The sequence below is a fragment of the Hyperoodon ampullatus genome, assembly GCF_949752795.1.
Source record: "Hyperoodon ampullatus genome assembly, chromosome: 3".
Classification (NCBI taxonomy): domain Eukaryota; kingdom Metazoa; phylum Chordata; class Mammalia; order Artiodactyla; family Ziphiidae; genus Hyperoodon; species Hyperoodon ampullatus.
Window position 1 is genome coordinate 13,775,467 of NC_136916.1, and position 26,819 is coordinate 13,802,285.

General features: G+C 41.1%; 1 protein-coding gene and 1 pseudogene across 3 annotated transcripts in view; both read left to right on the forward strand.

Moving 5' to 3' along the window:
• The window catches only part of DNAJC1 (DnaJ heat shock protein family (Hsp40) member C1), a 198,402-nt gene that overhangs the window by 133,527 nt on the left and 38,056 nt on the right, over positions 1-26,819 (forward strand). The window lies entirely within an intron of this gene.
• On the forward strand, positions 5,429-5,734 carry LOC307050125 (non-histone chromosomal protein HMG-14-like; annotated as a pseudogene). The gene has a single exon. The product of its transcript is annotated as a non-histone chromosomal protein HMG-14-like (transcript).

The window sequence follows — 26,819 nt, forward strand, 5'->3', positions numbered from 1 at the left end:
GACGTACCCAATTTTGTCCTTAATATTAGATAGCATTTATTAAGTGGCTACCATGTGTCTGATACTGTTCTATGAACTTTATATATAACTCAGTCCTCACGGCAACACCATGTGGTCTACACTATTTTCTTCATTTTGCATAGGAGAAAACTGAGGTACAGAGAGGTAAAATAACTTTTTCCAAATTAGTTAGCTAATAAGTGACAAAACCATGATTCAAACCTACTTCACCAGCTTGAGAATCCATGCTGTTAGCCACTACCACTATATTATCCAGTTGAAAAGGTAAGACAGAGACCTAAATAAGCATATTTTGAGGTTTACTGTAGCAGCTTTGTGAGAAGGTTAAAGAACTTTTACAGTTCAGCAGATGGCAAGATTACTTCTAGGAAAAAAACAAAGGCATTATGAAGGATTTGGAAGTGGGGTGGGGAGAAACATTCCACAGACAGGAACTTGCATGATATAAAGCACTCTTGCAAAGAGACTCTTCAGAACGTATTACCAGGCACAGTGAGTAATGTAGTTTAACGGCAAAGGATGCTTGAAATGGTAAGGGGAAATAAGTTTATAAAAGTGGGTTGCAGCCAAGTCATGTTCTTGAATGTGAGATTAAGATGTTTAAGTCATATTTTGTAAGTAGTGCAGTGATATTTTTAAGTCTGTATCAGAAATGTTTGACTATAATTATGCAAAAGGTCAAAGAGAGGAGAAGGACTAACTAGAAAGTTATTGCCATAGGCTAAGTAAGAGATAATTAAGCCCTGAATTAGGTAGCTAGCAGGGAAAGTAGAGACTGGAGGAGAGACTGAATCTTCTTGAATCTTCAAGATTTATCAACTGATTGGCTATACAGCAAGGGTGGGGCTGGGAGACTAAAAATGACTAGTGGGTGGTTGGAAGAGGCAGATGCCAGTAACAGAGATAACAGAGAGCACAGTTAGGACATGACAGTTTGGGAGAAAGGAAGATATATAATCAGTTTGAGACATGCCAAGTTTATGATGCCAGTGGAAGGAAACATTCAGCGATAATGTAGATTTTTTTTTTTTTTTTTTTTTTGGCTGCATTGGGTCTTAGATGCGGCACGTGGCCTTTTCGTTGCTGCGCGCGGCCTCTTTGTGGCACTCGGGCTCCTCTCTAGATGTGGCTCGCAGGTTTCTCTCTAGTTGTGGCGTGCGAATTTTCTCTCTCTAGTTGTGGCACGCAGGCTCCAGAGTGCGTGGGCTCTGAAGTTTGCGGCACGCGGGCTCTCTCGTTGAGGCGCGCAAGCTCAGTAGTTGTCGCATGCGGGGTTAGTTGCCCCGCAGCATTTGGGATCTTAATTTCCCGACTGGGGATTGAACCCAAGTCCCCTGCATTGTAAAGCAGATTCTTTACCACTGGATCACCAGAGAAGTCCGATTATGTAGAATTTAAGAGATGAAAATTAGAGATGTAACTATTAGAGACCTTGGTGTACATTTGATACCTAAATCCAGGGAAGCACGTAGAGGAAAAACATCTAGGGGATATATGGAAAAATCAGAACCACCAAAGGAATATTCCCAGGGTAAGGAGAACCAGAAGATTACAGTGGATTAAAATAGGAAGTGAGAGAGTGGAATGTTTCAGAGAGATAAAACAAATGTGGCAAAACATCAGCCTTTATGAAATCTAGGTTGTGAGAACGTGAGTTTTTGTGCTTATACATGCTATTTCATATTGTTTTTCCCTTAGATCTTTGTTCTTCTTTGCTTCTATAATTGGCTGCTCTACTTCAACTCATTCTCTAGTTGTTGTATCTTACAAGTGAATTCTAGATTCCTTCATAGCACTCAGAAATCATAGACTGTGGTATCTACACATGTTATATAGACATGGATAAAGTGAATATTAGGTTATTAGACTTAAGAGTAAATATAGATTAGCCCTCAATAAGGCTCCCTTGGCAGATTTCTAGCAGCATAAAAGATGGAGCTGACATGAATGAGCCCTGCCCTTCCAACATAAGATTAAGTATTACGAACAAAAAAAATAATCATAGCCTTGATTAAATGAATAAAAGGGAAATCCAGTTTTGTTTTAATGCCAGCAACAGCTCAAAACCGTAGTCAAAAGCAGGAAATGACACCACAGAATATAAGCCTTGGTGCCTGGGGTTTTAATACTTACTTGAAGCAAAAATTGTGCCTTTGGGTCCACAGGCAGCTGGAATTGAGCCCCCTGCATAAAGCCTAGTCTCAAAGGGCTACTGTTTTGTGAAAGAATGAGAAAAATTCAGTGGTCCAGAGCTATTAAAACCCTTAGGACCCTGACAGAAGCCAATGCAAAAACTGTTCTCTACCACAAAACTTAGGGTTTTGGGAGCTCCTGTTAAGGAAGTATTTTTAAAAAAATCAAAAACCTCAGGCTTCCCTGGTGGCGCAGTGGTTGAGGGTCCGCCTGCCGATGCAGGGGACACGGGTTCGTGCCCTGGTCCGGGAGGATCCCACATGCTGCGGAGCGGCTGGGCCCGTGGGCCGTGGCTGCTGGGCCTGTGCGTCCGGAGCCTGTGCTCTGCAACGGGAGAGGCCACAGCAGTGAGAGGCCCGCGTACTGCAAAGAAAAAAAAAATCAAAAAACTCAGTGAAGGTGTGCTCACAATATAAATATAAACTGTGAGGATAGTCAACAGATGCAACAAAGAAGAAAATTGTCCTTCTAAGAACAGGAGATAAGAAACCTAATCTGAAAGATACCATAAAACTAATCATTTTTAAATAAACAATTAAAGAGATGAAAGAAGTAATAAAACCTTAATGAAAGAACATGACAGGATAAGAGGGAAAAAAAGAACTATAAATGAAATGTTCATTGATTTTTTTTTCTTTAATGGTTAGATTAAACTACTGAAATGAGAATTGGTAAATTGGAAGATGATCTGGTCAAATCACCCAGAATACAGAACCAAGAGTTAAGGAAGGAAAATATAAGAATGCTTAGGAGACATGGGAGATAGAATGAGAAAGTACAGCATATATCTATCTAATGACAGTTTAGAAGAAGTAAATGGGAGATGCAATATTACCATAAAATAATGGTTGAGCTTTTCCAGAATTGACAAGAAAGACAAGTCCTCATATTTAAGAAGTACACAGTATCCTGAACAGGATAAATAAAAACAATCCACATTTAAACAAACCATAGAGAAACTGTTCAGCATTAAAGCAAATAGAAAATTTTAAACCAATTGTAGAGCAAAAATTAAAGAACACCAGTTATACTAACAATTACCTTCCCATCTGAAACAAAAGATATCAGAAAAAGATAGAAAAATTTCTTCAAATTGCTTAGGGAAAATAATTGTCAACGTAGCATTTTATACCTTGTTAAAAGTATTGAGAATAAAATAGAGATATTTTCAGGAAAATTAAGACATCAATTTGCCATTCACAGACCCTTACTTTGAAAGCAAATAAAGGGTATACCTCAGCAAGAAGAAAATTGAATATAGAGGAAGGAGAGGGCAGCAAGAAAAAGCTCTAACTCAGAAAAAAGTAAACCTGTTGATCAATCTTAAGCACTGATTGTAAAAGAAATTACTGTAATGATGATGACTAATTGGAGGGGGTTAAAAACAGTATGACAGCAAAAGTTAGAAGATGGGAGAAGGAAATCAGAAACATTTTAGCATCCTTAGCATCCTTGTATTGAGTGGGAGGAGGATAGAGATACTAATTAGACTTTGTCAATGATTATTTTTAAAATCTAGGTGTAAAGCTATAGTATGTACAATTTTCAAACCAATAGGTGGAGAAAAACACAGTAAGAAAAATAGAATATAGGAAAAGAGAATAAAAGATACATAAAAGAAGATACAAAAGCAGAAGTTAAGATAAAGAATAAATCCAAATATTTCAGTACTCACAATACATGAAAGTAGTATTTTCAAATTGAAAAACTAATGCAAAATGTGGCCACATGTTATTTATAAGAGAAGCACCTAAAACACAGTGTCACTGAAAGATTGTAAGTAAAGGGATAGAAAAAAATCAGAATTCTGACCCTTATAATCATTATGCATCTAACAACGTAACCTAAATTTACATGGCAAAAAAAGGCACAAATACCACACCTTCAAGGACCAGATAACCTCTATCTTATATAGGTATTCTAATATTTGTAGAGGAAAAACTCCCCAAGTTCTTTTATGAGGCTAATGTAAATCTTAATTTCAAAATTAAATATGTATTATGAAAAGGAAGAGATTATTGTTACATATGAACATAGATACAAAAATTTCCTAAAAATGTTAGGTATTGAGTTTTAAAAAGTCATTTTCTAATACCTGAGGTTTGCTTTAAAAGTTTCTGCTCTGTTAAATGAGTATGATAGTAAAACCAACTTTGAAACATGTAATATAGGCAATCCACCGGGGCTAGCCCAGCCTAGATCAGCCACCTCTGAGTGTCCCACAGACTCATGTGATAAATAAATGCCTGTTGTTTTATCTACTGAGATTTTCAGTTGTTTGTTTTGTAATAACAAGCTAATACATCTGGCAAAGTTAAAATTTAGATGTTGCCGGGCTTCCCTGGTGGCACAGTGGATGAGAGTCTGCCTGCCGATGCAGAGGACACGGGTTCGTGCCCCAGTCCGGGAAGATCCCACATGCCGCGGAGCGGCTGGGCCCGTGAGCCATGGCCACTGAGCCTGCGTGTCCGGAGCCTGTGCTCCGCAATGAGAGAGGCCACAACAGTGAGAGGCCCGCGTACCGCAAAAAAAAAAAAAAAATTTAGATGTTGCCAACTATATGGAGGAAAAATGTGAAACTTCCATTGCTTTTAAAAAAATATTTATTTTATTTGCTTCTTGGCTGTGTTGGGTCTTAGTTGCGGCACATTGGATCTTCGTTGAGGCATTTGGGATCTTTTGTTGTGGCGCATGGTCTCTTCATTTCGGCGCTGGGGTTTCTCTCTAGTTGTGGCGTGCAGGTTTTCTCTCTCTAGTGGTGCGCAGGCTCCAGGGCGTGTGGGATCTGTAGTTTGCGGCATGCGGGTTCTCTAGTTGTTGGGCGTGAGCTCAGTAGTTGTGGCACGTGGGCTTAGTTGCCCGTCAGCATGTGGGATCTTAGTTCCCTGACCGGGGATTGAACCCATGTCCCCTGCCTTGGAAGGTGGATTCTCTACCACTGGACCACCAGGGAAGTCCCAAATCTCCATTGCTTTTGATGGGAAAGTGAATTAATACAGTTACTTTGGAGAAAAGTTTGGTGATACCTAATTGCAAATTTGAAGATACCCATATCCTATTGTCAGGAATCAGTAAACACACAAGTAGGTAAAGAGTCATTTAAAGGATATTCATTGGCGGGAGGAGCGGCAGTGGCCAGGCAGCCCAGCTTCGAGAAGGCTCTTGGCGCACCATGGCCCACAGGTACCCGGCAGGCGCCAGCCCCGCCGCCACGATGCCCAAGAGGAAGGTCAGCTCCAAGGAGGGGGCAGCGAAGGAGGAACCCAAGAGGAGATGAGCGAGGTTGTCAGCTACACCGGCTCCTGCAAAAGTGGAAACGAAGCCAAAAAAGGCGGCAGGAAGGGATAAATCTTTAGACAAAAAAGTGCAGATAAAAGGGAAAAGGGGAGCAAAGGGAAAACAGGCTGAAGTGGCTCACCAAGAGGCTAAAGAAGACTTACCTGCAGAAAATGGAGAAACTAAAAACCAGGAGAGCACAGCCTCTGATGAAGCAGGAGGGAAAGACGCCAAGTCTGATTAATAGCACGCACCCGGCCCCTGTCTCCCTTCTTGTACAATCCAGAGGAATATTTCTGTCAACTATTTTGTAAATGCAAGTTTTTTAGTACTTCCAGAAACATTTTTAAAAAGGAGGGAATCCCACCTCATCCCATTTTTTAAGTGTAAACGCTTTTTTTTAAGAGGTGATATCATTTGCTGGTTGTTTATTTTTTGGTACAACCAGAAAATAGGGGGATATTGAATATGGGAGGCTTTGATTGTCTTGGGAGTCAGCTTAACATTCCACAGATGGGGGGGTAGCTTTTATATCCTATAATACAAAGCACACTAAATGGCACTTTGGAGTCAGTTGTGCATTTAATGTCTTAAACACTTTAAATTACTACTCTTCCCATGTTGTTTTTGGTAGAATTGTTTCCTAAAGCAAACCACTCACCCCTTGATCTTGGCTCTCCTGGGCAGAATTTTGTGCACTCTGTTAACATCTTTGGTCGTGGTAGTCCAGTTCTTCTAGTAACTGTTAATGTGCTGTGAACGATTGACAATTTGAGTATGTAGTGTATATGATATTAAATTGCGAATTAGTGGGACTTACGATGTAACAGCATATCAATATTTGAAGATATTGGTACTTGATATCCTGTGAAGGAAAATTTGCCTCCAAATTTTAAGCTGGAAAGTCACTGGAATAACTGTTCAGAAAAGAATCACAACTACATGATTTTTTAGATTTTTGGTACATATGTTGAGAATTGTGGACAAATTGAAATGTCTGTGTACTGATCCTCAAAGCAACCAATAAAATCTCAATTATGAAAGAAAAAAAAAAGATATTCATTGCAGCATTCTAATAGCGAAAAATTGGAAACAACCTAAATGTCCACCAACAAGGGGAATGAATAGATAAATGAATTACATATTATAGTCATATAATGTATAGTGAATAGTGCCCTCCCAAAAAGGGCACTATTCATGTCTACCCAGAACTTCAGGATATGATCTTATTCAGGGATAGGGTCTTAGTTAATATGAGGTCATACTGGATTAAGACAGGCCCTGAATCCAATAACTGCTGTCCTTATAAAAGGTGAAGATACACAGAAACACACAGGAGAGATTGGAGTGATACAGGTACAAGCCAAGGAACACAAAGATTACTGGCAACCACCAGAAGCTAGAGAGAGGTGTGGAACAGATTCTTCCACAGAACCTCCAAAGAGAACCAACCTTACCAACACCTTGACTTTGGACTTCTAGCCTCCTGAACTATGAGGGAGTAAATGTTTAAGCCACCCAGTTTGTAGTGTAATGTTTTATGGCAGCCCTAGGAACTAATACTACATAGCAGTTTAAACGAATGAACTAGAACTATATGTATCAATATGGTAAATCTTGAAAACTTAGTGTCAAATGGGAAAAAGTATATCGCACTACAATTTATGTAAACCCAAGGCAGACAGTGGGGGAGGGAGGAAACCATGACCTCCAGTAAGCAAGTGGTACTGACTGGACAAAGTGGCTTTGAGCTTCATTTTAAAGATAAATGAAGTACCCTGAAAACTACAAATCATTGGTGAAAGAAACTAAAGAAAAATAAATTGAGAGGCATCTTGTGTTCATGGATTGGAAGACTTACTACTGTTAGACGTGACTACTACTCAAAGCAATCTACAGGTTCAGTGCATCCCCATCAGAATGGAATCTCAAGGGACTCCAAATAGCCGAAACAATCTTGAAAATAAGAACTAAATTGGAGGACTCATATTTCCTGATTTCAAAACTTACTACAAAACTATAGTAATCAAAACAGCGTGGGACTGCCATAAAGACAGACATACATATCAATGGAATAGAATAGAGTAAAAAAATATCCCTTGCATATATGTCAAATGATTTTCAGCAAGAGTGCCAGGACTGTCCAGTGGAGAAAGGACAGCCTTTCCACAAATGGTGTTGGGAAAACTGGATATCCACATTGAAAAGAATGAAGTTGGACCCTTGTTTTACACCATATAGAAAAACTAACTCAAAATGGAGCAAAGACATAAATGCAAGAGCTAAAACTATGTAACTCTTAGAAGAAAACATGGGGAAAGCTTCATGATATTGAATTTGGCAAGATTTCTTGGATGTGACACCAAAAGCACAACAACAAAAGAAAATATAGATAAATTGGACTTCATCAAAATTAGAAACTTCTGTATATCAAAGGACACTATCAAGAGTGAAGATGGAACAGAATGGGAGAAAATATTTGCAAATCATATATCTGATAAGAGATTAATACACAGAGTATATAAAGGACTCCTAAAACTCAGCAACAACAAAAAACAGCCCAATTCAAAGATGGGCAGAGGAGATATACTGATGGCCAATAAGCATGTGAAACGATGCTCAACATCATTAATCATTAGGGAAATGCAAATCAAAATCACAGTGAGATACCACTCACACCCTGTAAGCATGGCCATATGAAAAAGAGGGGAAAAGGAAAATAACAAATGTTGGCAAGGATATGGAGAAAATGAAATCCTCATAAATTACTGGAAAGTGTGTAAAATGGTTCAGCTGCTGCGCAGAACAGGTTGGTGGGTCCTCAAAAAGTTAAGCATAGAGTTACCGTATGATCCAGCCCTTCCATTAATAGGTATATACTCAAGGGAATTGAAAACAAGAATGCAAACAAATACATGCACGTGCATGTTCATAGCAACACCATTCACAATAGCCAAAAGGTGGAAACAGCCCAAATGTCCATCAATTAATGGATAAACAAATGTGGTCTAAACGTACAATGGAATATTACTCAGCCATAAAAAGGACTGACACATGTCACAACGTGGATGAACACTGAAACATTGTAAGTAAATAAGCCAGAAACTAAAGGTCACATATTGTATGATTCCATTTATATAAAATATCCAAAGTAAGCAAATCCATAGAGGCATAACGTATGTTATGTATATTTTACCACAGTAAAAACCATGAGTAAGGGCAGGTTTGAGACAGTCCTGGGAGCTGGGTGGGAAGCGGAAGCTGGAGGGGAGCAGCATGGTGGCCCAGGCTGGTAGGAGGCAGACAGCAGACTTCCCTCACCTCCCTCTGGAGGGCTATTTGGAAATTCAGTAACCCACGGCTAACATTTATTAAATATTATTGGCCTTAATATATGTCCTTAACTTACAGCCTCACTTCAAATGATGGTAACTTTATCTAATTTACCATCGTGTGGTGCCAGATCTTTCCTCAAAGATTTGAATAATCTCTTAGGTAGTGTTACGGACCTATAATGTTTGTGGAACTGGAACACTTAGCTGCACTGAGCAGTGAGAACAAAGCCTCCGAAGCCCTTGTCCAGCTGTTGCTCCCCCCATTCTCTTCTCCCCTAGCCTAGTTTTTGGTGTAGGGCTGCACCCACGGCTCTTAGTATTACTGTCTTTTGGACGGAAGCTTGACTCTTCCCTCCCTCAGCAAAGCGAGTCTAGTCTGCTTGGTTACGTGCAAGAACTGTTCAGTGCCAAATTCCAGCCACTGTCAAAATGACCGGAATCTTTATTTCCGTCATTCACTCAGCTAGTCAGTCAGCCATTCATTCAACATAATTATCATAAGCCTGCTATGTGTCAGGCACAGTGGTATGTATGCTCAGGTAATCAAGGAGTTTTCCATACCTGTTCATTTGTTGGTACATTTATTATATATAATTTTTATTCTCAAGTATTGAAACACATGAAGGAAGAACAGAGTACTTGATGTATTATTATTGTTCAAACTAAAAAACTGTTGACTGGTATTGTTTGTATGTAAGTGGAAAGCATGTCAGAAGCCATAAATTTTTTTTTTTTTTTTTTTGCTGTACGCGGGCCTCTCACTGCTGTGGCCTCTCCCGTTGCAGAGCACAGGCTCCGGACACACAGGCTCCGCGGCCGTGGCTCGCGGGCCCAGCCGCTCCGCGGCATGCGGGATCCTCCGGGATCGGGGCACGAACCCGTGTCCCCTGCACCGGCAGGCGGACTCCCAACCACTGCGCCACCAGGGAAGCCCTAGAAGCCATAAATTTTTAAGACTGAATAAGGAATGAAGAAAATATGACAGTTGAATAGCTTTCTCTTGAGAGTAAGGAAAATAGACACCAGTGAGAGAAAAATCACAACTGTTAAGAAAAAATGGGAAAAGAATCTGAAAAGAATATATATATGTACATACGTGCATATATATGTATGTGTATATATATAACTGAATCACTGTGCTGTGTACCTGAAACTAACACAACATTGTAAATCAATGATACTTCAATAAAAAATTCTAATTAAAACTACCCCATCTAAAAGTGCAGTTAAATATATGGTGGCACACATATGGGTATGAAGGTATCATTTTATGACTTGATCCTGGTGTGAGACTGGTTTTTATACTTTTCACATCCATTTCCCTTATCCTGGGAACCATCTTACAGACATATACCACTGGTCATAAGGAAATCTGGATAAAACATGAAAATTTAAAGCCTTCACAAAGAAGCAGCTCTTCAGTGCACACTTCATCTAAGTTCTTATTTTCACTTAAAAAGCTGCTAATAGGTTTGTTTGTGGTTTTCTAGATGTCAGTTCAAGTCTCCTTGAATTTGCAGAGATGAGTAAAGACCTAAATAACACATATTTTTAAAAACTATTACAATTTTATAAACTATTCCTCTTTATTATATTTTTCCTAGCTGTATTCTTGTCTGTATCCCTTTTCTGCAAATTACGTAGGCCTTCCCTTGTTAGTGGTTAATGCTTGAGACTATCATATGGTATTCTTTCAGTCAATTTAACAAGTGTTTTCTGAGTACTTAGTATGCATCTAGTGTCAACCAAAAAATAATGCAGGAGGCTGCAAATAAGAAAAGTGTTTATTTGGGGTCTTAAGGATCAGAAATCAAGAGACACAGATTCTGGTAACTCTGAAAGAATGTTCCGAGGAAAAGAGTCAGGGGCTTATTAAAACGAAAAGCCAGAGGGTGTTAAAAGTTGCCTGGTGAGAATTATGATGGACTCTGACCTGAGTCAGACAGTATTTGTCCTTAAGAGATCACAAGTTTGTTTTTATTTATTTATTTTATTTTTTTGGGCTGCGTTGGGTCTTCATTGCTGCGCCCGGGCTTTCTCTAGTTGCGGCGAGCGGGGGCTACTCTTGCTTGCGGTGCATGGTCTTGTCATTGCGGTGGCTTCTCTTGTTGCAGAGCATGGGCTGTAGGAGTGAGAGCTTTAGTAGTTGTGGCACGAGGGCTCAGTAGTTGTGGTGCACGGGCTTAGTTGCTCTGCAGCATGTGGCATCTTCCCGGACCAGGGATCGAACCCATGTCCCCTGCATTGACAGGCAGATTCTTAACCACTGCACCACCAGGGAGTCCCGGGATCACAAGTTGTTTTAGGGTAGGGGTCTGATAAGTAGATAGACTGTCACAAGTTATTTTATGGTAAGGGTCCTATAAGTATCTTGAGCTTCTGGCAGGTGTTCTGGATGACTTCATCAGGTCCAAAGGTCAGATTCCATCCAGGCTGAGACTTGCATAAGTCATACTTCCTTAATGGCCTCCCAGCTCCATTTAAGAGAGCTATCTGAGCAATACTGACTCTATTATTATTTTCTTTTCACACTAGGACTTTGCTATCAGATGACATAAAACTGGAAAGGAAATTATGACATTTATACTAATTGACAGAATTTGCAAGTATTGTCCTGATTGTGATGCTGTCTTAAATTATGATCCTACCTTAATTTTGTAGAAATATTTAAAAGGTATCCCACTTTCAACAGTTTGGCTAAATATGTTTTTATGATATTGCATGATACAATACATATGCTCACTGTCAGTGATAACTTAACACTTTTATTTGTAATTTAAAAAACTCAGAATGGGGCTTCCCTGGTGGCGCAGTGGTTGGGGGTCTGCCTGCCGATGCAGGGGACACGGGTTCGTGCCCTGGTCCGGGGGGATCCCACATGCCGCGGAGCGGCTGGGCCCACGAGCCATGGCCGCTGGGCCTGCGCGTCCGGAGCCTGTGCTCCGCAATGGGAGAGGCTGCAACAGTGAGAGGCCCATGTACCGCAAAAAAAAAAAAAAACAACAACAACTCAGAATGGATTACTGGGCTAAAATTGGGAAACCTGAGATCTTATCCCAACTCCATCGCTGATTGCCCAGTGAACCTGAAGAAGCCTTTTCAGCTTCTGTAGGCTTCAGTTTCTTGTATCTTAAAAAGAGGGTGTTGGGCTAGGTTGTCTCTGTGACCCCTTGTAATTCTAAAATATTATTAAATATTACAGAATATAGATAAACCATTGAAATGAGGCTGTTTTAAGGGAATATAACTACTAAAAGTGTTACCCTTTAAGAAAGCTAGTTAGATTCCAGTGTACATACATGATTCCAGTTACTAAACTAAGAATCAGGGGTCATTCTGTTGAATAATATGACCTTTGACAAATACTGGATGCATTATAGTTGAACAACATGGAAAGAGTACTACAAATTTCCAGCTTCCCCCGTACTATTTACCAATACATCCTTTTATCATACGTCCTGATTTTTTTTAAATCCCTTCGGTTTCTTTTGTTTCAGTTATTTTTTCTCAAATAGGATAATGCAGAAAGATTTCTGCCTGTAGATAGAATAGTTGGTCCTTGAGGTCACATTTAATGTTAATAGCTATAAATCTATAAATTAAAATGTCCCTTAAGAAATGAAAATGTCTCTGGTGGAATTCTAACTTTACTAAGCAAGAGATCTACATTTTGAGTATCACTAATCCTAGAGAAATACATAATTATTGTCATTTTCCACTCATGTATGCGTTATCCACTTCTAATAATACATACAGAATTTATTGTCCTACCTCCAAAGGGGCCTGGTGTGCTTCCCATCTATTTTTCCTTAGGGTTTTTCGACTTTTTCCCAAAATACTCACTCAGTAATTATTCACTGACTTTATAATGTGCTCCAGGCATTGAGAATATATGCATGAAAGGCATAGTCCCTAAGCCTTAGGAGATTGTAATCCATACAAAGAAACAGTTATATAAAGAGGCCATCACAATATAATGCAATAATTTTTATAAAAGTATATATAGTTATGGAGGAAGCATAGCAGAGGGAGTACTTCAGTATCTTGGGAGTTAGAAAGGCTTCACAGAGGAAACTTATTCTTAATGTAGGAGTAGTTATTAGATAGAAAACGCAGAATAGTGTATTCTAGGCACAGAGAAAATATTCAAAAAGGCACAGTGATATGAAACATCCTCCATGTTCAGCCAGTAGTTTCAGATGTCTGAAGCATTAGGATAGGAGGCAGAGATTAAGGTGAAATAAAAGTGGAGAGGTAGGCAGGGGCCAAGATACCCAGTCTTTAAATGCCTTGCATAGGAACTTGGATTTCTTCGTAAAGGAAATGAGAAAAATTGGTGGATTTTTAATAGTGGATCAAATCAGGGATATCAAGGAGCTTACTGCCTATGTTGTCTTCCAGGAGTTTTATGGTTTCAGGTCTTACATTCAAGTCTTTAATCTGTTCTGGGTTAAGTTTTATGTATGGTGTAAGACAGTGGTCCAGTTTCATTCTTTTGCGTATGCCTGTCCAGTTTTCTCAGCACCATGTATTGAAGAGACTGTCCTTTCCCCATTGTATATTCTTGGCTCCTTTGTCATAAATCAGTTGACGGTATATGAATGAGTTTATTTCTGGGATCTCTATTCTCTTCCGTTGATCATATATATCTGACTTTATGCCAATACCATACTGTTTGGTGGGGGGGGGCTGTCCATTTATTTTTTATTTTTCATACAATTTTTCATTCATTTTTTCCATTTACGGTTACTACACAGTATTGGCTGGGTGCCCCATGTTGTGCAGTACATCCTTGAGCCTGTCTTGCCCCCAGTAGTTTGTGCCTCCCTCTCCCCAACCCTTTTATTGCTGCCTGCCCACCCCCTCACTGGTAACCACTAGTTTGTTCTCCATATCTGCCAGTCTGCTTCTTTTTTGTTTTATTTAGTTTGGTGTGTTTTTTAGATTCCACATATAAGTGATATCATAGAGTATTTGTCTTTGTCTGACTTAGTTCATTTAGCATAATATCCTTCAAATCCATCCATGTTGCTGCAAATGGCAAAATTTCATTCTTTTTTTTACGGCTGAGTAGTATTTCATGGTATAGATATACCACATCTTTATTCATCTGTTGACGGGCGCTTAGTTTGTTTCCATATCTTGGCAATTGTAAACAATGCTGCTCTGAACATTGAGGTACATGTAGCTTTCAAATTAGTGTTTTTTTCAGATGTATACCCAGAAGTGGAATTGCTGGGTCATATGGTAGTTCTATTTTTAGTTTTTTGAAAAACCCCCTTACTGCTTTCCACAGTGGCTGCATCAGTTTACATTCCCACCGGCACTGTATGTGGGTTCCCTTTTCTCCACACACTCACCAACATTTGTTATTTGTGTTCTTTTTGATGATAGCCATTCTGACATGCATTGTGGTTTTCATTTGCATTTCCCTGATGATTAGTGATGCTGATCACCTTTTCATATGCCTCTTGGCCTGCATATGAAAAATCTGCATTTCCTCTGGAAAAATGTCTGTTCAGTTCTGCTGCCCCAGTTTTTAATCGGGTTGTTTTTTTGATGTTGAGTTTTATGAGCTATTTATATGTATTGGATATTAATCTCTTATCAGTAATATCATTTGCAAATATTTTCTCCCATTCAGTAGGTTGTCTCATACTATACTGTTTTGATTACTGTAGGTGTGTAATATAATTTGAAATCAGGGAGCACGATGCCTCCAGTTTTGTACTTCTTTCTCAAGATTGCTTTGGCTATTGGGGGTCCTTTGTGGTTCCACTCTAATTTTAGGATTGTTTTTCTATTTCTGTGGAAAATGCCATTGGGCTGTATTTAATCTGTAGATTGCTTTGGGTGGTATGGACATTTTTTTGTTTGTTTGTTTGTTTTTCATTTGTTTTGTGATACACGGGCCTCTCACTGTCGTGGCCTCTCCTGTTGCGGAGCACAGGCTCCGGATGCGCAGGCTCAGCAGCCGTGGCTCACGGGCCCAGCCGCTCCGTGGCATGTGGGATCTTCCCGGACTGGGGCACGAACCCATGTCCCCTGCATCAGCAGGCGGACTCTCAACCACTGCGCCACCAGGGAAGCCCAGTATGGACATTTTAACATATTCTTCCAATCCATGAGCACAGACTGTCTCTCCATTTATTTGTGTCTTCTTCAGTTTCTTTCATTAATGTCTTATGGTTTTCAGTATACAGATCTTTCACCTCCTTGGTTAAATTTATTTCTAGGTATTTTATTTTTTTGTAAATGGGATTGTTTTCTTAATTTCTTTTTCTGAGAATTCATTACTAGTGTATAAAAACACAACAGGGCTTCCCTGGCCTTGTCAAATGAGTTTGACCTTGTAAAATGAGTTTGAAAAGTGTTCTCTATTTTTTGGAAGAGTTAGAGAAGGATTGGTATTACAGTTGACCCTTGAACAACATGGGGATTTGGGCGCCAACCCTTCACACAGTGAAAAATTTGCATGTAACTTTATAGTCAGGCCTCCGTATCCCCAGTTCCACATCTGTGGATTCAACCAACTGTGTTTCGTGTAGTACTGTAGTACATAATTATTGAAAAATATCTGCATGTAAGTGGACCCATGCAGTTCAAACCCATGTTGTACAAGGGTCAACTATAATTCTTTAAATTATAGTTTTGGAGGACATGCATTAGCCCATCAATACACTGACTATAAGAGACTGACATCAGATATAAGGACACACATAAACTGAAAGTGAAGGGATGGGAAAAGATACTCTATACAAATGGAAATCAAAAGAAAGCTGGGGTAACTATACGTATATCAGACAAAGTAAACTTTAAAACAGATTATCGTAAGAGACAGAGAAGGAGTATTCCATAATGGTAAAGGGGTCAATCCAACAAGAGGATATAATTTTAATTATGTCAGTGGTAAATCAATACTTTTTTTTTCCTAAAGATTTTATTTTATTTTTGGCTGCGTTGGGTCTTCATTGCTGCTCGCGGGCTTTCTCTAGTTGTGGCGAGTGGGGGCTACTCTTTGTTGTGGTGCACAGGCTTCTCTTTGCGGTGGCTTCTCTTGTTGTGGAGCACGGGCTCTGTAGTTGTGGCTCATGGGCTCTAGAGCGCAGGCTCAGTAGTTGTGGTGCACGGGCTTAGTTGCTCCGTGGCATGTGGGATCCTCCCAGACCAGGGATTGAACCTGTGTCCCCTGCATTGGCAGGCGGATTCTTAACTGCTGTGCCACCAGGGAAGTCCCCAATACATTTTTTAAGCTTGAATTTCAAAGCGTGACTGACAAGCTGGTGGGCTAAATGCATGTCCTCCAAAACTAAAAAAAACTAATTTGTACTGCTTTTTCATGAGGTCTTAAATCAAAGCCAGTGTCATGTTCTAAAATTTTTCTATTAACATCATGTTAATCTTAAATATGATATAATTTTATCCTAAGTAGTCTAATAGTATATATATCTAACTTTGATTTTCTACGCTTTACTATTCATTTTTCTCAAAACAAAGTTTTAGGCAGTAAATAGTAATGTAATTCTTTATAAAGCTTTTCCTACTTTTCAACATTAGAAAAAAACAATAGAAAACAAGTAATAATGATGGCACAAAGATTTTCTAACATAAATTTACCAATGCTCATTTTCAAAGTCTTTCTTTTGAATAATATAGTAAATGCACACTCACACATATCTTTTATATAATCTTAGTAAATAATATAGTAAATGTTGGATCTTAATAATTTATAATTTTATCCTGAATACTTTTTTTTTCTTTAAGAACTTTGAATCTTTGGCTTCTTGTACTGACTTTCTAGGTGGCCTTAAGAAAATTATTACATCTTTTTGCCAATTCCCTAACCTTATAGGTGATGATAGTTTTGTTATTTCAGGAAGAGTAAGACAGGATATAAGTTTTGTAGAGCATTAGAAAGGTGTAGCTAAAAAAGACAACAAAGACCCCAGGTCCTGATTTAGGTCCTTTTGCAGACTATATAGCATTATTCCACAAGCAGGGATAAAGATTTAAATAGATGGAATATTTATTTGTAATTTTAAAAAATTTTCATTTCCCCCCCCAAAAAAATAAAGTTGTGATGTGCTATATCTTTTAAAAAATTAGCACAACACTACAATTTCCTTATCTTATAATGGAAATTATATGGCATCCAATAGATAAATAGATCAATGTAACATTAAAAGAGCCCTGAAGTAGACACATACATACAGTCAATTGATTTTTTTTAAGAATTTAAAATGTTTATATTTGCCTTTAGTGATTACATTCCTTTTCTTCTTGACTTCTCTGTTTCTCTTCTTTGTCTTTTTTTTTTAAATTTTTATTGGAGTATGGTTGCTTTACACTGTTGTGTTTGCCTGCACTGTACAACATAATGAATCAGCCATACACATATAGATATCCCCTCCCTTTTGGACTTCCCTCCCATTTACGTCACCACAGTGCATTAGGTAGAGTTCCCTGTGCTATACAGTATGTTCCCATCAGTTGTCTATTTTATACATAGTATCAATAATGTATAGTGTCAATCCCAGTCTCCCAATCCCTCCCACTACCCCTTTCCCCCTTGGTATCCATACATTTGTTCTCTACAGTCTGTCAACTGATTTTTTTATTTTTTTATTTTTTTTTATTTTGCGGTACGCGGGCTTCTCACTGTCGTGGCCTCTCCCGTTGCGGAGCACAGGATCCGGACGCGCAGGCTCAGCAGCCATGGCTCCCAGGCCCAGCCGCTCCGCGGCATGTGGGATCTTCCCAGACCGGGGCACGAACTCGTGTCCCCTGCATCGGCAGGCGGACTCTCAACCACTGCGCCACCAGGGAAGCCCTGTCAACTGATTTTTGACAGTGATATCAAGGCAATTCAGAAGGGGAAAGAATGTAGTCTTTTCAACAAATGGTATTGGAGCAACTGTGAAATAGGAAATGAACCTTGACCCCTACCTTACCCTTGAGATTGGTAAAGCCTTTAGAGACAGGACACTCAAGTCACTAACCATAAAAGAAAACACTGATAAATTGGACTTCATGAAAATTAAAAACTTCTGTCATTCAAGAGGTACCATTAAGAAAATGAAAAGGTACATACTGTCAACAACTGTGAAGGGTCTACAATTTCACACTATTTGTAGACTAACAAGTTAGCCTGCCACAGTTTCATGAATGGTGATAGAAGAATAAGACTCCTGGTCAGAGATAAAGGACAGTTTATTACTCACAGCAACAGCAGTAGCCAGAATATCAGCATTTTTAAGCCAGTTCCCCAAGCCTCTGATATAGCAGGATGCTTCAGCAAGCTTCCACCCTGGCCCACAGGAGAAATCTGTGGCAGTTGGGTCACCAGTAACAACCCTGGCCAGAAAGTTGAGGCTGATCTGAGTGTCTTCCACCACCATGGTAGGTAGTGTAATTGGTCAATTCAAATAATCAGGAACAAATTTCATACCACCTTTTAAAATTAGATGATTCCCATTGTGGGGATACCTTCCTCAATGAGCACATGAACTACAAGTCAGTTATCCCTCATTTCGGAGGGGTCTTCTCAGTCATCTGAGGGCTACATAACCTGCTGGTGGTGTTTCCTTAAACACTTGAATGTCTCTTATGACTACTCCCAGGGTGCAAGTCATTGTATTTTCAGGAATAAAGGAAAAAAAAGATGGCTTGCTTCTGCACCAAAGTGTAGTCCTGAGGTGCATGCACATGATGACCCTGTAAAGAAAGTTTATTTACAATTATTAGGGCAGTGGTAGTATATTACATGAGACTTTTATGAGTCGGGGGAGGAACAAGTTGACCCTGCTTCCTACACTCCTCTCAGCTGGGCCAGTTCACTTTTAGTAATGGAGTCTAGTCCTTGTTTTGTTGAGCAACTACCTGAGGTCGTCAGCCCAACCTGTCATGTTGGTCAGTGCCACCAGCCGAGTCACATTTTTCTTCCCCACAGAATGACTGAGTGATGGCCATGGGGATGAGGATAGAGATGACACTCAAAGGTGCTGATGTATGTTTAGCATGGGATATACAGGATCTGGGCCATCTGCTGTTTTTAATGGCATTGTCAGAAATATTTAAGGCAATAATAATCAAATTGTGGTACAGCCAGCTAAATTTAAGGCACTTGCAACAGTTTGAGAGAGTAGCACCAGGGTGTTTTCCTTCATGAGGAAGGTTCCAGGGCCTATTCTGAAGGACAAAATTATTAACACTCCTCCCTTCCCCATATCTCTCAGGATCTAAGCTGTTCCCTTTCCAGATTTTGAGATTGCTGTTCTCCCTCCATTGCCACAAAATTGGGGTATCTCATTCCAGAAGCTATAGCTTCACCTTTTTCCCCCCCATTCACCCCTGACCTTGTACCAAGATCTTTTTCCCAGAAGGGTCAAGTATGAGAGGAAAAAGTCATTTTTATACATCTTACAGAGTTCCATTAGATCCCCCCACTTTGCACTGTATTGGTGACAAGTATATTCAACTAAGTGATCATGACCTAGGACCATGTGACTAACAAGGGAATCCAGGTAGCTGAACCAGAATTGAGGTTGAAACGCCTATTCCCCCTTTTGGCTGGACTGCCACCCAGAAGGTGTACCAGCCAGACTGGGCTGGGATTGTCATAAGGGAAAGAAGCATCATGCCAGAATCAGGTGGGAATCCCAAATTTTCTAAATACGTCTCTATAACCTGCCTCTCCTTTCATCCTAATCACTACCCATTACCCAGGAAGTAGCTAAGAAGATAAGATTCCTTTCTAGAGAAAGTGACATTTAGTGACCAAACTGCTTTATTACTAAGGTGTAAAGACCTGGAGGAGGTGAGGGAGATAGAGTCAAATCTTTTTGAATCAATTTTTGAGTTCTATCAGATACGGTAACTCTTGAGTGGCTGTTGAGTGGCTTTTGCAATAAAAGGTGTACTGTTGACAGACCGTAAATGGTCTGGAAAGCTGAAAAATGGCAAAGGTCACCTTCAAGAGCCATGATGATGTGGCTGATCAGATGGGAATGGCCGCTCAGTAACCTGGAAAAGTGTCAGTGGTGGGGAAGCACCCCGCCTCCCGCCCCCAGCTCGACTCTCTCTGCACAGCGACATCTGTTTTGTTTTCTCATAGCTGGTACTGAGGTTGGATACCGTCAGGTTTCTGATTATTAGCCCAACCATCGGTGAACAAGGCCCAGGCATTTAATGGAACCTTTGTGAATTGAGGGCCCCACTGAGCCAGCAGCTTTGCTTCAGATGGTGGAATAGAGTAAAAGTTTCTCCCAAAGGGAAAGCTGCCACTTTTTCATGTAGAGACCAGATGCCAGTGGGCCCAGGCCAGCTGTGTTCTTGAACTTACTGTTTCCATTTAACAAGCAAAGCTTGTTAGGCCTTCTCAACTTATGAGTCATTGAATCTGCATTGACTGACCCCAAAATGGGAATATCGGACTGGAGAGTCACAAGGCTTCCTTAAACCAGGCATTCTTTTTGAAAGTAGTTCAACAGCAAGCTAGTAGTTGCTTTTCAAAAAGGGTGCACCTTGGAATTCCCTGGTGGCCCAGTGTTTAGGACTCTGTGCTTCCACTGCAGGGAGCACGGGTTTGATCCCTGGTCAGGGAACTAAAACCCCACATGCTGTGCAATGAGGCCCCCCAAAAAGGGGGTGGTGTGCCTACCTGATAACTGTGTCAGGGAGGCAGCAAGTCCAAAACCCAAGAGACGCCTCCAGGTCAAGGCTGTTTTCCTTTGTCATAGGCTCCAGGTCACAGGGTCATTAGTCATAGAGACTTACCTCCCAAAAGAGTCATGAAGATGTGGGACTTCAAAAGCAGACAGCATGTCAGCAGCTTGCTGGACAGGTGCAAATGCAGCCTGCTGGTCTGAGTCCCCTCAAAGTACTGTGATAAGTAGTTTAGTCCGTATAAAGTACCAGGTAGAGTGCTGAAATGAGACACATACTATCTCCAGTACTCAAAGATTTGGATAAGGTGCTTTTAGTTCTGAGCTGCACAAACCAAATGCAACTCCACTGTTTTGGGTGACCCGTGATCACACCACGTGCAATCGGGTGGTGAGGTCCTCATGGCTGATACCATCTATTTCAGCTTTGAGAACTCTCTGACTCAGTACCATAGCCACAGGGCTTTCTAGCTGAGGTCATGGGGTTGCCACTGGCTGCCTCAGGTTTGCACAGTGGTGACCTTCTTTGCTGAGTCCATCTTCATCCAGAGCAGTTGCTCTCCCATCACTGACATCTCTTAATTCCCACTCAGTTTCTACATAAGGGCTAGGGGAGTTTTCCAGGGTGGTAGGCTGACCACAAAAATTTACCTAAGTTTCTTTGGGTTAATTTCTCATTCTCTAGTTGGTCACTTACATCAGCATTCTAAATCCAATCTGAGGTAATAAGAACCTGAATACTAAGCAAGGCCTCATTCTTGGTTTCCTACAAGAGTTTATCTGTCTCTGGGAGACCTCCTGAAAGGATAAAAGCAGCCATGACCCACTTCCAAAACCTCTGAGACCTTTTACTGTCATTTCCAAATAGACTTGAGGTCGACAAGATAGACTGTAGGAACGACAGCCCAGCTGATACCATTTGTCCTTAAGACCATTCATTACACACCCTGCCCCCTCAACTCCCAAGTAAACCAGACACTGTTCTAATGACTGGCCTGACTTATGCCCATGAATTTCTCTCCTTTCATGGTCATTATAGATATGTGTCTCTGTACTTGTCTGAAAGAGAGCAGAACCTTTTGCCTGAAAGGGAACAGTACTAAAATGAATCTCCTGGTTGTTCCCGTGGGACAGACCTGAGGCTGATTAACAGGATGGTAAGGAAGTGCCCCAGCCCAGAAGAGATTTAGCAGCAGCGAGGACACCTCTGAGGCACCTGTCTTGAACCTGTTTCCTGGTGTTCAGCCTGTAGCCACCTCCGCATTTCACCCTCAGTAACAGGCAGTGAAAGGAAGGGCCGTTTGCTTCCAGAACTGACTGTACGACTTGGTCAACATGTTTACTGCAGGTTCCCAAGGCCTTCCCTCAAGTCTCTGCGTGGCTCTCATCCTTCCTCTTTCAGAAAGTCATATCTCTGTCGGAATCCTATCCTTGTCACCAAAACTATAAGGAATTGGAGATTCTACCCCACTTGCAAGTACATAAGTTAGCCTGCCACAGTTCCATGGATGCTGGTAGAAGACATGAGACTCTTGGATCAGAGGTAAAGGACAGTTTATCACTCACAGCAATAGCAGTAGCTAGAGTATCAGCATTTTTCTGCTGGTTCCCTGAGCCCAGTTCCCCCAGAGCAATGCGGAGGGAAAGATGACCCCCTCTGCAACCAATGGGTTGTGGTACAGAAGAGGAATCCTGAGCTTAAGGAACCCAAATCTTTTATAACAGGCAATAAGCATGGCTGTCCTTTTCTCCAGAGGGAGGCAGTTATCTTCACTATACCAGACAGTAAGAATGCTTGCCCCTTGATCTTGAGGGAGACACTGTCTCTTCCTAACACTGCCTGTCTATTGGGCTGCTTGAATGCCCTCACAACTGGGCAGTTGGCCTTCAGAGCCAAGTGATCCCAAAGACAGCAAGGCAGAAGCTGCAGTGTCTTTTATAAACTATCCTTGGAAGTCACACACTGCCATTTCTACAATATCTTGTTAGTTACACAGGTCAGCTCTAGGCACTGTGGAAGGGGACTGAACAAGGAGGTAGAAATCACCGAGGACCATCTTGGAGGCTTGTAACCACAGTGGTTACATAAGCTATTAGCATCGTAGTTAGCTATATAAAGAGTATATGGGAATTAGGTAAGTCTACTGTTTTAAAATAAAAGTTGAAGAATTTTAAATGAAAATGTAAGTTACAGACTGGAAGAAAATATTCACAAAACATATATCTGATAAAGATCTTGTGTCCACAAAATATAAAGAATTCTTACAACTGACTGATAAAAAGACAACCCAGTTAACAAATGAACACATACTTCACAAAAGTAGATATTCAGTTGGTCTTTAAACACATGTAAAGATACTCAAGATCATTTGTTATCTGGGAAATGCAAATCATTACCACAATAAGATACATTTCATTCCCACCAGACAGTCAAAATAACTGGAGACTTCCCTGGAGGTCCAGTGGTTAAGACTCTGTCCTTCCAATGCAGGGGGCACCAGTTTGATCCCTGGTTGGGGAACTAAGATCCCACATGCTGCATGGCATGGCCAAAAAATAAAATTAAATAAAATTAAATAAATTAATAAATTCCTGATTATGCTTTTTAAATAAATAAATAAATAAAATAACTGGTAATATCAAGTGTGGGTGAGGATCTGGAGCAACAAGAACCCTCATTTATTGCTGGTTAGATTGTAAAACAATACTTGGGAAAAATACTTATCTAGTTTCTTATAAAGTGACATGTATACTTTCTATATGACCTAGCAATTCCACCAGTAGGTATTTATCCAAGAGAAATTAAGACACATGACCACTAAGAGAGTTATACACAAATATCCATAGCATCTGTATTCATAATACATAATAACCCAGAGCCGGCAGCTACCCAAATGTTTATCAGTAGGAGAATAGGTAAACAAATTGTGATACAAATCTTGTTTTCTGATATGTGTTGTGAATATTTGCTCCTGGTTTGTGGCTTTTTCATTTTTTAAGCAGTTTCTTTAAAAGACCAAAAGTTTAATTTTAGCAGTCCAAATATTTATGGTTTTAACATTTTAAAGTGATTAGTTGTATACAACTGGTATTCTAACTCAGAGAGAAGGTTGCCAAAACCTCTACAGTGAAGGAGTCTCTGGGGGGCACTAACAGGAGTGTCTGTTATTTTGCAATTGGGACATATTCTAGAGCCCTTTGTTAGAGGGGCCCCCATTCAAAGTGAGCTAATTTGCAAGTAACAGCATAAATGGGCTTGTGTACAAGTTGTAAATGAGAAATATGTTTCCTTCAGAACACAAAAAAAAGGCCTAAAAGAAGTTGTGGGTGCTGAGAGTCAACAGCTGTTTCTTGACAGTGTCACAGAGAGAGCAGCCTTCAGTTTCCCAAATAATTTTCAGGAATATCATCGAGGTGGCAGGGGGACCTTACCCTGTGTGTGAGGCAGTGGCCCATCCTCTTTTTGTGAGCACCTTGTATTATTTGTATGTCCTGAATGAGTGTGTCAAAGAGGAAATCATCAGGGTATGAACCTGTGTCCCTAGAGAAAGAAGGACGTAGTTAAGGTCTTGCCCTCAGAGATTGCGTGCAATGACAGGGCTGTGAGCTACCCGCCCTGGGAGCTGGGTAAAGTATGTCATAGCCCTTTGGAGGGGAAGGCAAACTGCAGTCAAGAGGCTGTTGAGGGCTTCCCTGGTGGCGCAGTGGTTGAGAGTCCGCCTGCCGATGCAGGGGACACGGGTTTGTGCCCCGGTCCGGGAAGATCCCACATGCCGCGGAGCGGCTGGGCCCGTGAGCCATGGCCGCTGGGCCTGTGCGTCCGGAGCCTGTGCTCCGCAACGGGAGAGGCCACAACAGTGAGAGGCCCGCGTACCGCAAAAAAAAAAAAAAAAAAAAAAAAAAAAAGAGGGTGTTGAAATAGGCACTGAACAAAAGATATTCAACAAGTTCTATAATAGCGAAATATTTACCATTTGCTGATTGGATGAATTTGGTAAATTCAGAAGTACTGGCTACAGGGACCTTAATGAGGCCCACAGAAATCCAGGCTCATGGGTAATCCACTGTGAGGCACATTCATTCTCCCCAAGTTTAAGAGCAGGGTGAACTGGGCTGTTAAATGGCAAAGCAGTGGGGCTACTCACCACTTCTCTAAATACATCTTGTCTAAAGGGTTTCAATCATTAAAGACTGTTTGAATTTACATTGGGCCATATTAACTATTTTAATGGGGGAAGAAGAGGTTCATGGGGTTCCATTTTATCAAGATAATTTGTGACAAATATTTATTACTTGTTGAGTCAGAGAGTCCATGAGCACTGGCACATTTTAGGACAGTGGGTACTGTGATCACGAGAAATTTAGGCAAGACAAGTAGTTCCTGTGGTTAAGGTAAGGCATACCTTTTTGTCCTCTTTATCACGTTTAGTAACTGCCCGAAGATTATAGGGGGTACCTTATTTAAATTTAGTGGGATGCCCAGTGTAACTGTAATTTGAGCCCCGTTATTGATTAAGGCCATGAAGGTTATCCAACTGCTGTGTTTCAGCAAATGTTAAACTAATTCAGAACCAGTGTTATAGAGGTACAAAAGCCAATCTGCCCTTTTAATCTTTTTGTTGTAGAAATTCTTTTAGTAAAATTTCAGTTACCAATTGGGCCAAATTACGGAGTTCCATTTCAGTTTTTGTTTGCTTCCTCCTTGTTACTGACTGAATTGTGTCCCACCTTCATACGCGGAAGTTCTAACCCTCACATGACTGTACTTGGAGATGGGGCCTTTAAGGAGGTGATTAATTAAGGTTAAGTGAGGGCATATGGGCAGGGCCCTAATCTGATAGGACTGGTGTCCTTATCAGAAGAGGAAGAGAGGCCAGGGATCTTCCCTCCCTTTGCGTGGGCACACACAGAGCAGAGGCCATGTGCAGGCCAGAAAGAGAGGTCTCATCAGAAATCAACCCTGATGACACCTTGATCTCCTACTTCTAACCTCCAGAACTGTGAAGAAATAGACTTCTGGGCTTCCCTGGTGGCGCAGTGGTTGGGAGTCCGCCTGCCGATGCAGGGGACGCGGGTTCGTGCCCTGGTCCGGGAGGATCCCACATGCCGCGGAGCGGCTGGGCCCGTGAGCCATGGCCGCTGGGCCTGCGCGTCCGGAGCCTGTGCTCCGCGGCGGGAGAGGCCGCGGCGGTGAGAGGCCCGCGTACCGTAAAAAAAAAAAAAAAAAAAAGAAATAGACTTCTGTTGTTTAAGCAACTCAGTTACGGCAGCCCTAGCAGACCAGTGTGCTCACCCTGTAGGGTTTTTTTGTTTTGGTTTGGGGTTTTTTGGTGGTGGTAGTTACTGGGTATACTTCAGGGAGGTCTTCTCTGCACTGCTCATATTTATAAATTTCTTCCTCCAGAAAGCCTCCAATCAGTATTGTCAGGGTTAGCGTCCTTCACCATGACAGCGGTTGAATTTACAACTTGGCTGTGCCACAGGGATGCCAGGGGTGTTCTTCTCTATAACCCTGAGGATCAAGGTCTTTTTTGCAACAGAGACATAGGCAGCAGAAGCAGCAAAAGCATCTTGTAGGGTCCTAGTGAGCCACCTGCCTTTAGGAGTATGAATCTCAGTAATTCAACTGCTCTTCAAATAGGGACTGCTGTTCCTCCATACAGGTGACTACCCAGTGGGCCTGAACAAGCTCTTTCCCCGAGCCCTCTTTAGAACAGGGCCAACACCGCCTGCTTGAGACACACAAGCAGTGTCTCACAAGTTAAGAGTCTTTCTCCTGAGTCCATCAATCAAGACACACAACTCAGTCTAAGACACAGATGAGTCTGGGCTGAGACACACAACCCAAGGAGCTCCCTGATCCCATACTCTTCTCTGTGAACACCAATCATTGACGCTTCCAGCTTAGGTAGGTTAAATCTATGACAGAGGCTTGGTAGGACTCAGCAAATGCAGCACCAGGCAGCAGATCCAGTCAGCAAACCAAAGCAAGAGAAGATAATCCCGGGTGGTGGTCGCCCCCCTCTAGACATCCTGCTCCCAATGTCAACTGCTGTGGCCACCTTGCAGGGACAGCATTACCACCTCCATACCCCAAATTTGGTTCCAGTGTCAGGACTGATAATGTCACACACACACACACACACACACACAACCCTCCCCCCCAAGATTATACAAAAAGGTTGATTATATAACGAGGCTTTCTGGGGAAAACAGGGCAGGCTTTCCATGTTGGCCCAAAATTACCTGAGAAAGAAAAGGAGGCTGGTTTGGGATTTCTTATTGCAGTTGGGGTGGGGCTGGGATGAGGGTTCTCACACACACGGAGGGA